The sequence below is a fragment of the Macadamia integrifolia genome, chromosome 5 (genome assembly GCF_013358625.1).
Source record: "Macadamia integrifolia cultivar HAES 741 chromosome 5, SCU_Mint_v3, whole genome shotgun sequence".
Taxonomy (NCBI): Eukaryota; Viridiplantae; Streptophyta; class Magnoliopsida; order Proteales; family Proteaceae; genus Macadamia; species Macadamia integrifolia.
In genome coordinates, this window is record NC_056561.1 from 34,744,450 (window position 1) to 34,755,828 (window position 11,379).

Consider the following 11,379-nt stretch of genomic DNA (forward strand, 5'->3'; position numbering starts at 1 on the left):
GGTAAGGTATTGGCTAATCCCACTCGGTGGTAGGTCACGGAGGACTATTATGCCTGGATACGATGTACTGTATCTTAAGAGGGCACAACATGGTATGACGTACTATATGTATGACTGTTGAACAATATGGGGGACCGAGGTTCTTTCCAGGACCATGGCTATCAGGGGTTACTATTTAGGGTTTAGCTGGGGGACCGAGGTTCTTTCTGAGACTGGCTGACTCCTACTTACAACTAGTTTGTATCTCTGAGGCCTAACATACAAGGTAGGAGATACCACCTACGTTGCTTATAGCACTTATACCCATATATTGAGACTTAGTAATTAGAATGGCTATTATAAATAAAATGGATCATATGACTGTGCATCTGTGGATATTATTGTGAGTATGTGTTGGTATTGTGATGTTGTGTGTGCTTGTATGCTCACCCCTTACTGGGTCTTGTGAAGCTCACCCCTTGTGGATTTATATTTTTAGATGGTGGAACCTAAGCTGGAGTGGATTGAGACTCGGCAATGGTTGTGAGGTTATGTCAGTGAGACACATGGTGGAACACTAAGATTTCCTTTGTTTTGAGGTTTTATAATTATGCTTGTAAGATGTGATTATATTATGGTAATTATAAGTTATAATTCAATTGTGTCCGTAATTATTATTTATCAATTAGATTTGATCACCATGGGTTATGTAAAATATCATTTTTTTTTATATACGTACTCTGATTTGGTAGAAGATGTTTTACTTGTGTAAGTTCATCTTTACATCAGATCCTAGTGGTTCAGACTGACTGGTACGGTAAGGTACCCAGTGCCACATACCTTGGCCTAATTTGAGGCAGGGTGTGACACTGACAGCACTAGAGGGGTCTTCAGTGGAGGAAGGAACTGCCATGCGGCTTTGATTTTGGTGAAATGGAAACACAATAGTTTTGAACTATTGCAGGGGTAGGTTGGGCCTTCGCATAAAGATGAGGTGCATGGCCGAAAATCTTACAAATGGTACAATGGGAGGTAACTAGTCATATTTCACTTCTTGTTCAAAGGTGTATCCTTTGCCGTCAGTAATGGAGACAGAGGAGGAAAGAATCTGATTTGCTAATACTTTAATGCAAATCCAAGCAAAGGACATCTGGTCTGAACTTTGGTGTGCATATCCGAGTCTAGAGGATTACCAATGATTGAGCCGACAAGACTGAGGCCCTTGACACACCAGAAATGGAGGGGTAAGTTGGAGAGGGAGACCTAGAGGGGAATGGATGATGGTTCAGTTTTTCTGAAAGAGGTGAACTCATCCCATTACCTAAAAAAGATAGGCTTCTTTCCTACATACCAAGGTTCCCCATCCAAGGTGCAAGACTTCTCAACTTCCTCTAAGAAGTTGAAGATGAAGGTGCCATTGTCCAGCATGAAGATGGGGAGAGAACCTGCAAATCTCCATTACTTACCTAGAGAGGCTTTGACGATGGAGAAGGGTGGACAACTACAGAGGAAGTTGCCAAGCAGTTTCTCCACTTTAAGATTTCTGGATCGAGAAGGCCAGGAGGGTAGAACCCGACGGATATAAGGTGGAGGATTTGAAGGAAGAAGAGAGTGTGACCAGCAAGGAAGGGTTGGGAGGAGTAGAGGGAGAGAGATTTGACTACAGAGGTGTAAGTGCAAGGTTTAAGGGTGGCAGGAGGAGCGGGGACAGAGGGGGACTGAAGCAAGAGTTTGTAGGAGGGTGTAGTGAGAGGGGATCAGGGGAGGAACCGGCGGTGAGGACTGCCAATAGGGGGCATAAGCAGGTCAGGATCCTAATTTTCTATAGCATTCATGTGACTTTAGTATGTTAGTAGTTCACATCATTTAACATTCCCTTTAAGCTTAAGTTATTCCCAGCTTGGACTTGGCTTTGATGTAGTGAGACTCCTACTGTAGGATATGAATTTCCAAGCATCGAAATCATCTGTGGTGATGCTGAATGCAATATATGTTATTTTCATAGTAGATATCAACTAGAAAATCAATAAAAAATAATCCATCTTACATTTTGGAGATGGAGGGATTGCACAAAAAAAAATAAAAAAAAATGGACCACTTCAATGAGGTAGACAATAGAAAAATAAATTTACATACAAAGGATCACAAAGAAACATAATAGAAGAATTTTCATAAAAATGGTATCTGAACAGAAAGTTTGTACAAAACAAATCCAAAATGAACTGACTACTACAAACAGAAGTGTAAAATATACGCATCCTCTTAGCAAAATGAAGAAACTTACCTCAAAGATAACATCCTACTCAACATTAAGAAGAGAAAATTTTTAAAACAAAAAAGAAAAAGAACTAAACCACATTATCTCAAGAAAATATTTTCATATGATACCACAAACAGAAAGTATTAGAACAAAGGTTCAATAATAAATGCATAAGTCTTCCACACATTGTAATAAAAATCAAGTAGTACTGAAAGAAGTTTGAAAATTGGGGAAAGAACACTTGTACTGCCACCTTGTATATATCATAATATTTAGCAAGTCAATCGTACGTTTGACTAAGGACAACACATACGTATCAATATATATTTACAATTATTATAATGTAGACTATCATGCAACAAATACCATAATACATACCAGTTTCCACAAGATTTCTATCACCTTTGAGCGATAGGCTGCATGGCAGGATGGGACCCAATTACTGTAAATGGATAATGTCTTTACTGTTAGCAAAAGTAATGGAAACCCCACTGCTGCTGACTGAAGGAGCATGTTGCCGCTTTTTCTGTGGAAGATAAGATGAATATGTTCCCCCAAAGCTTAATCCAGTAGACCGACCAATCAATATTTTGAAGCAAGTAATAGACAATACCAAATTTACTGCATGTGAAGCAAGCGAGGCTAAAATAAAAGGCAAAAGGGATCACATACTTGTGTAGTTCCTGTGATTTACTTTTTGTTTCTGACTTATTCTTTTAGGAAAAAAGTGCAAACCATTGCATGGAATCCTATGAATGGGCCGGGCATCTCAGTCTTGCACATAGAAGCCAGTACTTACTTTGGGTAGTGGTGGGATTGCATCATGGACACATCATTGCTATGAAGCTGTTCTTTCTTATGCAAATTCATTACAAAATCAGCAATTACTGCACAACAATGAAAAAGAAAAACTTAAGCAAAAGAACTATGCAACCTGCAGAATCTTATGTGAGGAACAACAAAATAGGTAGATAGACATAAAGGTGAAACACAAAAAGGAGATCAAAAGTCACCAAAGTAGGTCTCAGTGGAATGAAGAAGCTTGGTGGAAACTCTGCAAAATGGTAGGCAGGAGAAGAAATAGATGAGAAGATAGAAGGGGGATTTGACCATAGGCTTCACCACCTATGTCCTATGGGGGAAAAGGATCGCCACCGGCCCACCAGTACTAAACCAAGGATTAGCTACCTAGGGTTGCCACTTGCTTTATCTCGAGGGGTGAGACTGATTTACCACAATGCACATACTCACATAGAGCTAGTTCTCAAAACATTCAAATCGTCGGGCTAGTGTGCCCTATCTCCTTTATTTATAATAGAACATGGAGAGATTACACTAATGGAAACGCTACTTTGCTTCTAAGTCTAGGATAAAACTAGGATGGAATCTTTTCAAAAACCATTGTATACATATAAAATAGAAAGTAAAAAAATTAGAAACTACTACTTAGTATCTATTTTAACCACTAACTAACTCATTACATGGAATTAGAAAATAAGTATTCAGTAAATACTAAGAGACACTTTGCAGTCCAAAATATCCAACCAATTCCAGCTGGCTTAATGGGGCCTCGCACCAAGTCCTTGTGAACAGAACCACATGAACAGTGTTCTTCCTTGAATTGCATCATGAGGCCAATCGTTTGATTCATCCGATTAACACAATAAGAGTCAACAAGACTCGACTCCCCGTCTTTGGGGACAGACTAAGTCAGCCCCCAAGTCAGCAAACTATGAGAAGACTAGAGACTGGAAAAACATAAATCAATAGACAATGATGGATAGGGAGGATTGACTTACAAGATCATTGCGCATGCTTGAGAGGTGACATGTAGAAATACTTGTGAGCGATGAGATGTATCACAACAACCAATAACATTTTATAGTATTGACCAAGCAGCCAGGGAATTCCAAATCCTTGCAATGCAGTATTTAAAAGAATATAGGACGCCAAATTCATTTTCCTAAAAAAATATAGAATCATTTAGTTAACAATTTACAACAAATAGTGAGGTTAAATACAATTTTGGATAAGCGATGAATCATCTTGTATTTTAACACTACTACTGTGGTAGCAGAAGAATTACTGATTTCCCTTAGCTATACTATTATACCCGTGCCATAAATTTTCTCATTTTGTGCAGATGAGACACAAGAGGATAGCAATACCAATGAATACAGTGTAGCAACTATCTTTTACCGAGAAGGGAAGGATGACCCCGCATACACATGCTACTCATGCTCCAAGTATTGGAAGGGTTTCAAACCACAGAAGAAGAGGTCAGTATAAGCCCTCAGACATTGAAGGGAGTTGCCCAAACCGTAGTAGTTAAATACACATAGAGAGGGCCTATATCGTAGCAATCACCTAAGGGGACCCCCAAGTAGCCAATGGGCTCTGTCACCGGTTGGTGAGCACACTCTGGTGAGGGTACTAGCCATAATGGGATTAATTTGCTGTGGGGCCCGAACCCTCACACCCGTGGACCTCAAACCACTCCCAATATCTGGTACAACCTACCAGGGGATGGATTTATGCATTAAGACACACCAACGTGGGCCTGCTAGTGCTAAATGAGGGATTAATCCAGTAATGAGTGAAAACTCATTAATTACCCAAATAGCCCTAATGTAACTTAAGTTACTATAAATAAAACCTCTTGCTCATTCATTGCATTCCTACCAACTCAAGAGTAAGGGACAGGAGAAAGGAGAAGAAGAGCAAGGGAGGAGGAAGAATCCACCTGTTTGGGGACGGACCAAGTCAATCACCAAGTCAGCAAACTATGAGAAGACTAGCGACTAGAAATACATAAAGCCATAGATAACTCAGGCCGGGAGGATTAACTGATAGGACTACTACCCATCTTTGTGAGACAACATGTAGAAATTCTTACAAGCATTGAGATGCATCACAATAATGAATAACATCATATAATACTAAGCAAGCAGCCCGGCAATTTCAAATCCTTGCAATGCAGAGTTTAAAAGAACATAATACGCCAAATTTCTTTTCCTAAAAAACAATAGAATCATTTGGCGGATGATTTGTAACTAATAGGGAAGGAGGCTACATACCATTTAGGATAAGCGATGAATCATTCTGTTTTCAAACACTACTACTTTGGTAGTAGCATAATTACTGATTTCCCATTGCTATACCTTCTTATAGATGGGTTATAAAGCCCCCACCAACACCCTTTATTTCTAAAAGAATAATATAGGTTGACTAACATAGATATTGCTGTAATTTAATCTAACGTATTAGAACCAGTGAGAGATTCTACCATAAAATGGAATAAAGGTTATTCTCTCAGAAAAAAATCTGTCTTAGAACAAGATTATTTTTTTCTCAAAAGCATTCAAACTCACCTTGATCACTAAAGCAACCTCTCATAATCTAGGTCCCAAGAACAAAATTGCACCTTTAAATCCGGGTAAATCTGGGACATCTTCATTTTGGAGGTTGAAATCCTGGTTCTGTTGGACGATAGAAGTAACACCAACATTTTGCTTCCGAAGAGAAACTATAAATTCATGGCACAAATAATATCCCATTAGTAATAAATAAGCACCTTAATGATAATAATCAAATAATAGAATATTAAATTGTTATTACCCAATTCTCCTTGTGCCCCTCTAGCAGGACTAGTGCGTCATGTTAACTAACGGAAGTCATTCAAGTCAAAAGCAGATCGATCTAGGAGTTCACATCATTTAACATTCCCTTCAAGCTTAAATAATTCCCTACTTGGACTTGGCACTGATGTAGTGAGCCTCCTGTTGTAGGATATGAATTTCCAAGCATCGAAATTATCTGTCATGATGCTGAACGCAATATATGTTATTTTTATAGCAGAAATCAGCTAGAAAATAGATAAAAAAAAAATTCATCTTATATTTTCGAGAAGAAACTAAATTCATGGGGGGTTTGCACAAAAAAAATGGACCACTTCATTGAGGCAGACAATAGAAAAATAAATTTACATAAATCAAGGTTATTCTCTCAGAAAAAAATCTATCTTAGAACAAGATTATTTTTTTCTCAAAAGCATTTAAACTCACCTTAATCACTAAAGCAGCCCCTCATAATCTAGGTCCCAAGAATAAAATAGCTCCTTTAAAGCTAGGTAAAGCTAGGACACCTTCATTTTGGATGTTGAAATCCTGGTTCTGCTGGATGATAGAAGTAACACCAACATTTTGCTTCCAAAGAGAACCTATAAATTCATGGCTCAAATAATATCCCATTAGCAATAAATAAGAACCTTAACGATAATAATCTAATAATAGAATATTAAATTGTTATTACCCAATTCTCCTTGTGGCCCTCCAGTAGAACTAGGGCCTCATGTCAACTAAGGGAAGTCATTCAAGTCAAAAGCAGATCGATCTAGGAGTTCACATCATTTAATATTCCCTTCAAGCTTAAATAATTCCCTGCTTGGACTTGGCATTGATGTAGTGAGCTTCCTACTGTAGGTTATGAATTTCCAAGCATCAAAATCATCTGCCGTGATGCTGAATGCAATATATGTTATTTTTATAGCAGAAATCAGCTAGAAAATCGATAAAAAAAAATTCATCTTACATTTTCGAGAAGAAACATAATTCATGGGGGGTTTGCACAAAAAAAAATGGACCACTTCATTGAGGTAGACAAAAGAAAAATAAATTTACATACAAAGGATCATATAGAAACATATTAGTAGGAGAGTTTTTGTAAACATGGTAACTGAACAGAAAGTTTGTTCAAAACAGATCCACAATGAACTGACTACTAAAATATAGGCATCCGCTTAGCAAATGAAGAAATTTACCTCAAAGATAACATCCTACTCAACATTAAGATAACATCCTACTCAACATTAAGAAGAAGAACTCAACCACATTATCACAAGAAATTATTTTCATATGACACCACAAGCAGCAAGTATTAGAATAAAGGTTCAATAATAAATGCACAAGTCTTCCACACATTGTAATAAAAACAAATACTGAAATAAGTTTGAAAAGTGGGGAAAGAATACTTGTACTGCCACCTTATATATATCATAAAATTTAGCGATTCAATGGTAAGTTTGACTAAGGACAACACATACATATAAATATATATTTAAGTTTATTATAATGTACACTGTCATGCACCAAATGCCATATTACATACCAGTTTCCACAAGATTTCTATCACTTTTGAGCGATAGGCTGCATGGGAGGATGGGACCAATGAACAGAGTATTGTAAGTGGATCATGTTAGCAGAAGTAATGGTAATGGAAACCCACTGAAGGAGCATGTTGCTGCTTTTACTGTGGACGATAAGATGAATATGTTCCCCTAAAGCTGAATCCAGTAGACCAACCAATCAAAATTTTGAAGCAAGTAAAAGAAAATACCAGGCAAAAGAGATCACATACTTGTGTAGTTCCTACGAAGAGCCAACATAAAATTTACTTTCTGTTTCTGACTTATTATTTTAGGTAAAAAATGCAAACCATTGCATGGAATTCTATGAATGGGTCAGGCATCTCAATATTGTACATAGAAGCAAAGACTTACTTGTAGTGGGTAGTGGAGGGACTGCATCATGGACACAACATTGTCATGAAGCTGTTCTTTCTGATGCACATTCATTGTAAAATCAGCATTTACTGAAAAACAGCAGAACTTAAGCAAAAGAAATATGCAACCTGCAGAATATTATGTGAGGAATAACAGAAAAGGTAGATAGACATAAAGGTGAAACACAAAATAGAGATCAGAAGTCATCAAAGTAGGTCTTAGTCGAATGAAGAAGCTTAGTGGAAACTCTGCAAAACAATAAGCAGGAGAAGAATAGATGAGAAGATAGATGGGGATATATATACCACCTATTGACTACAGGGGAAAAGCTTCACCACCAGTACCAAACCAAGGATTCACCACCTAGGGTTGCTTGCCACTTTCCTAATCTCAAGGGCTGAGACTAATTTACCACAAATACAAACACTCAGAGCTAGTTCTCAAAACATCAAAATCGTCGGGCTACTATGCCCCATCTCCTTTATTTATAATAAAAAATGGAGAGATTATACTATTTCACTTCGAAGTCTAGCATGGAAACTAGGATAGAATCTTTCCAGAGAATCCATTGTTATTATATATAAAATAGAGAGTAAAAAAATTAGAAACTTCTACTTAGTATTTATTTTAATACCTAAGTAACTCATTACAAGGAATTAGAAACTAATATTCAGTAAATACTAAGAGAAACTTTATAGTTCAAAATATCCAACCAATTCAATTTGGCTTATTCGGCTCCACACAAAGTCCTTGTGAACAGAGCCATGTGAACAGGCTTCTTCCTACACCATATACTAAAGTCACCCTCCTTGGGTTGCTGTAAGCTCATTCATATATACTCTCATCTAGTATTCACAATCATTCTGAATTGGTTGTCCTACACTAAAAATCCTATTAGTTCCCTAACGATTCTAGGCATTTGGCTAATCATCTGACATTGATGCGCTTGCAATGCCATAATTCATTGGCACCTGTAACCTCTACCAATCTTTCCATCAGAGAAACTTTAAGAAGCAGTTCAATGTTGGTCCAGTCTTATATACCAATGAAAATAGTAACTCAGTGCATGAGGATCCCACAACTACAATGAAAAAGAGAAACACAGGGAGATAATTTTCAATGAGAAAGAGAAATTGCAATGAAAAAGAGACACCAGAAGATGGAGATAATTTCCAATGAAAAAGAGAAACCAGTGCACGAGGCTCCTATGAGAGCTAGGTATGGGAGGAGGCAAGTGTGCACTGCCTTACCCCCTATTTGGCAGGAGAAGTTGTTTCCAAGTTTTGACCCTGTAACCAGCATGTTGCAAGGGACAAACTTTCCAATACCATAGAATATTTATAGAATAGTATAAAGAAGAAAATGAACATTAAGTAACCCAGACATTGCAGAGATATCAAAAAGATCTACAATAAACCATCCTTTGCCAAGCAGCAGCCCTGCCTTGTCTTGATTGTGGCTTGACCAAAATGTTTTCACTTTTGATAGTTTTCTCTATTAGTAGAATAGCACTCCAATTTGACAAAGTATCCATGATAAGAGATGAGTTTTCAAAAATTCCAAATTCAAATAAAAGCTCTCAACAAACAATCAGGATCACAAACAAACAATTTAACATATATTGCATGTGACAGTTAAGAAACCTCTTGTGCTAACCATTTTAATATCTATTATTTGCGATGTATTTAGTTTGCCAATAAAACTATGATTCTGCTATAAACTTGCTAAAAATATATTTCAAAAGTAACTTTCATTAGGTATCCCACTGTATACATAGTTATAGAAGACCACAAAAAACCCCTTGACAAAGAACACGACCCCTACAATCTTTGGGGGTGATGGAAGACATTGCAATCTCTCTAAAGACCCAAATTAACACAAAAATGAGTCATAACTGAAGATGGATCAGAATGCAGAAGTGAGAGGAGTTCATACCCTCTAACTGGCTTACCTCCCTCGTTGTGGTACAAGTACTACTGCAAGTCTGCAAGTGGATTTGGTCTTTGGATAGGAAAAGGGATTCCAGATCTGGTCTGACTCCCATCATTGTGCGATCCTCCATCCCTGCCTCCATCGCTGTAACACTAAGTGATCCGCTCCCTGCCTCCACTACTGCATTTCAACACAATTACTCTGATAGCAGCAGAATTATTGATTTCCCTTAGCTATACCAGTTTTATAGATGGGTTAAAAAGTCCCCACCAGCACTCTTTATTGCAGTAATTCTTCTTAAATGTTTAAGAAGATAAGATCAAGTTTATGTACTTATTTTATCCAGTTCAATCCCTCTCTGGTGGATGAAAAAGCCCAAAAAGTTTCCGTCTGACACCTTCATCTTATATTTTCTCATCCATTCGAAGGTGCAAAATTAGGATTCGGTTAAGGTACTACTGTATGCCTAATATAGACTAATCCTAAACCAAAAAATCGCGCAAGAGACTACTACTTAATAGGATAACAGAACTGAGAATATAGGGAATGGAACTAACAGAACAGAATATGAAACACCATCTGTAATCAGGAAATTTCATATTTAACAAAGAATATGAGAACTTGAATAGAACAAAAGGGACTGAACTGGTTGACCTCAAAATCAAATTGAGAGCTCCCTAAGATAAGCGGTATCTACCGGTGAGAGATCTCAGAAATCTGAGATCAGAAGAGTGGTGAACATAGACAGTCCTAGTAACAGAACAAAGAGACAGGTACCGGAAGAAATCTGAAAACTAAGTAAAGAATGGGTAGGCCAAGTTAATACATTTGTTCCCAATGTAACAAAGCCAGAGTAGTGAAATGTAGTGAATCAACAGATAATAGAAAACGAAATTTTATAGAAGAGCTTCTAGTTACTAGTTAATACTAGCACTCCTTGAAGAACATCAAGGATCAATGGAACACACTTCCATCAATAAAAATTGCACTTTCTCATTCCAAATAAAAACCATCCATTATTAATGACTTAGAAAGCCTTTTATAGACATGAACTTCCACTGGTCTATGCTATGGACAATGGGCTAGTCCTCTAAAAGGAACTAAGTGAGCCCCACTTAGCAAACATTTCTCTACCAGTCATATTCTGCATCACACAATTGGGTTATGCATTTGAACACAGGCAAAAATTGGGTTGTTCACCCTTTAAAGCTACTTCATAGAATAAAGGTATTTGTATTTTTGTCCCCTATGAAGGTGCCATTGTCTAGCATGAAGGTGAAGAGAGAGCCCACAGGTCTCCATTACTTACCAAGAGAGGCTTTGAAGATGGAGAAGGGTGGACGATTGCGTACGAAGTTTCCAAACAGGTAGTTTCTCCACTTTAAGATTTTTGGATCAAGAAGGCCAGAAGGGCAGAGCTCGACAGGTATAGGGTGGAGGGTTGAAGGAAGAAGAGAATGTGACCAGCAAAGGAGGGATGGGAGGATGAGAGGGAGAGAGATTTGACCACAGAGGCGTAAGTGCAAGCTTTAAAGGTGGCAAGAGGAGGAGGGGGACAGAGGGGGACTAGAGGAGGGTGTAGTGAGAGGGGATCAGAGGAGGAACCGGTGGTGAGGACTGCCAGTAGGGGGCATGAGGTGGTCAGGAA

General features: G+C 37.9%; 1 long non-coding RNA gene across 2 annotated transcripts; it reads right to left on the reverse strand.

The window, feature by feature from the left end:
• Nucleotides 1–2,261: 2,261 nt before the first annotated feature.
• LOC122079026 lies at nt 2,262–6,768 on the reverse strand. Of its 2 annotated transcripts, XR_006140256.1 has the most exons (7): nt 6,551–6,768; nt 6,304–6,458; nt 5,858–6,066; nt 5,611–5,765; nt 4,039–4,202; nt 2,912–3,126; nt 2,262–2,765 (listed from the first exon to the last, which is right to left on the reverse strand). It is a non-coding gene; the product is annotated as an uncharacterized LOC122079026 (long non-coding RNA). The 2 variants fall into 2 exon arrangements; XR_006140255.1 differs by having other exon boundaries at nt 2,262–3,126.
• Nucleotides 6,769–11,379: the final 4,611 nt, after the last annotated feature.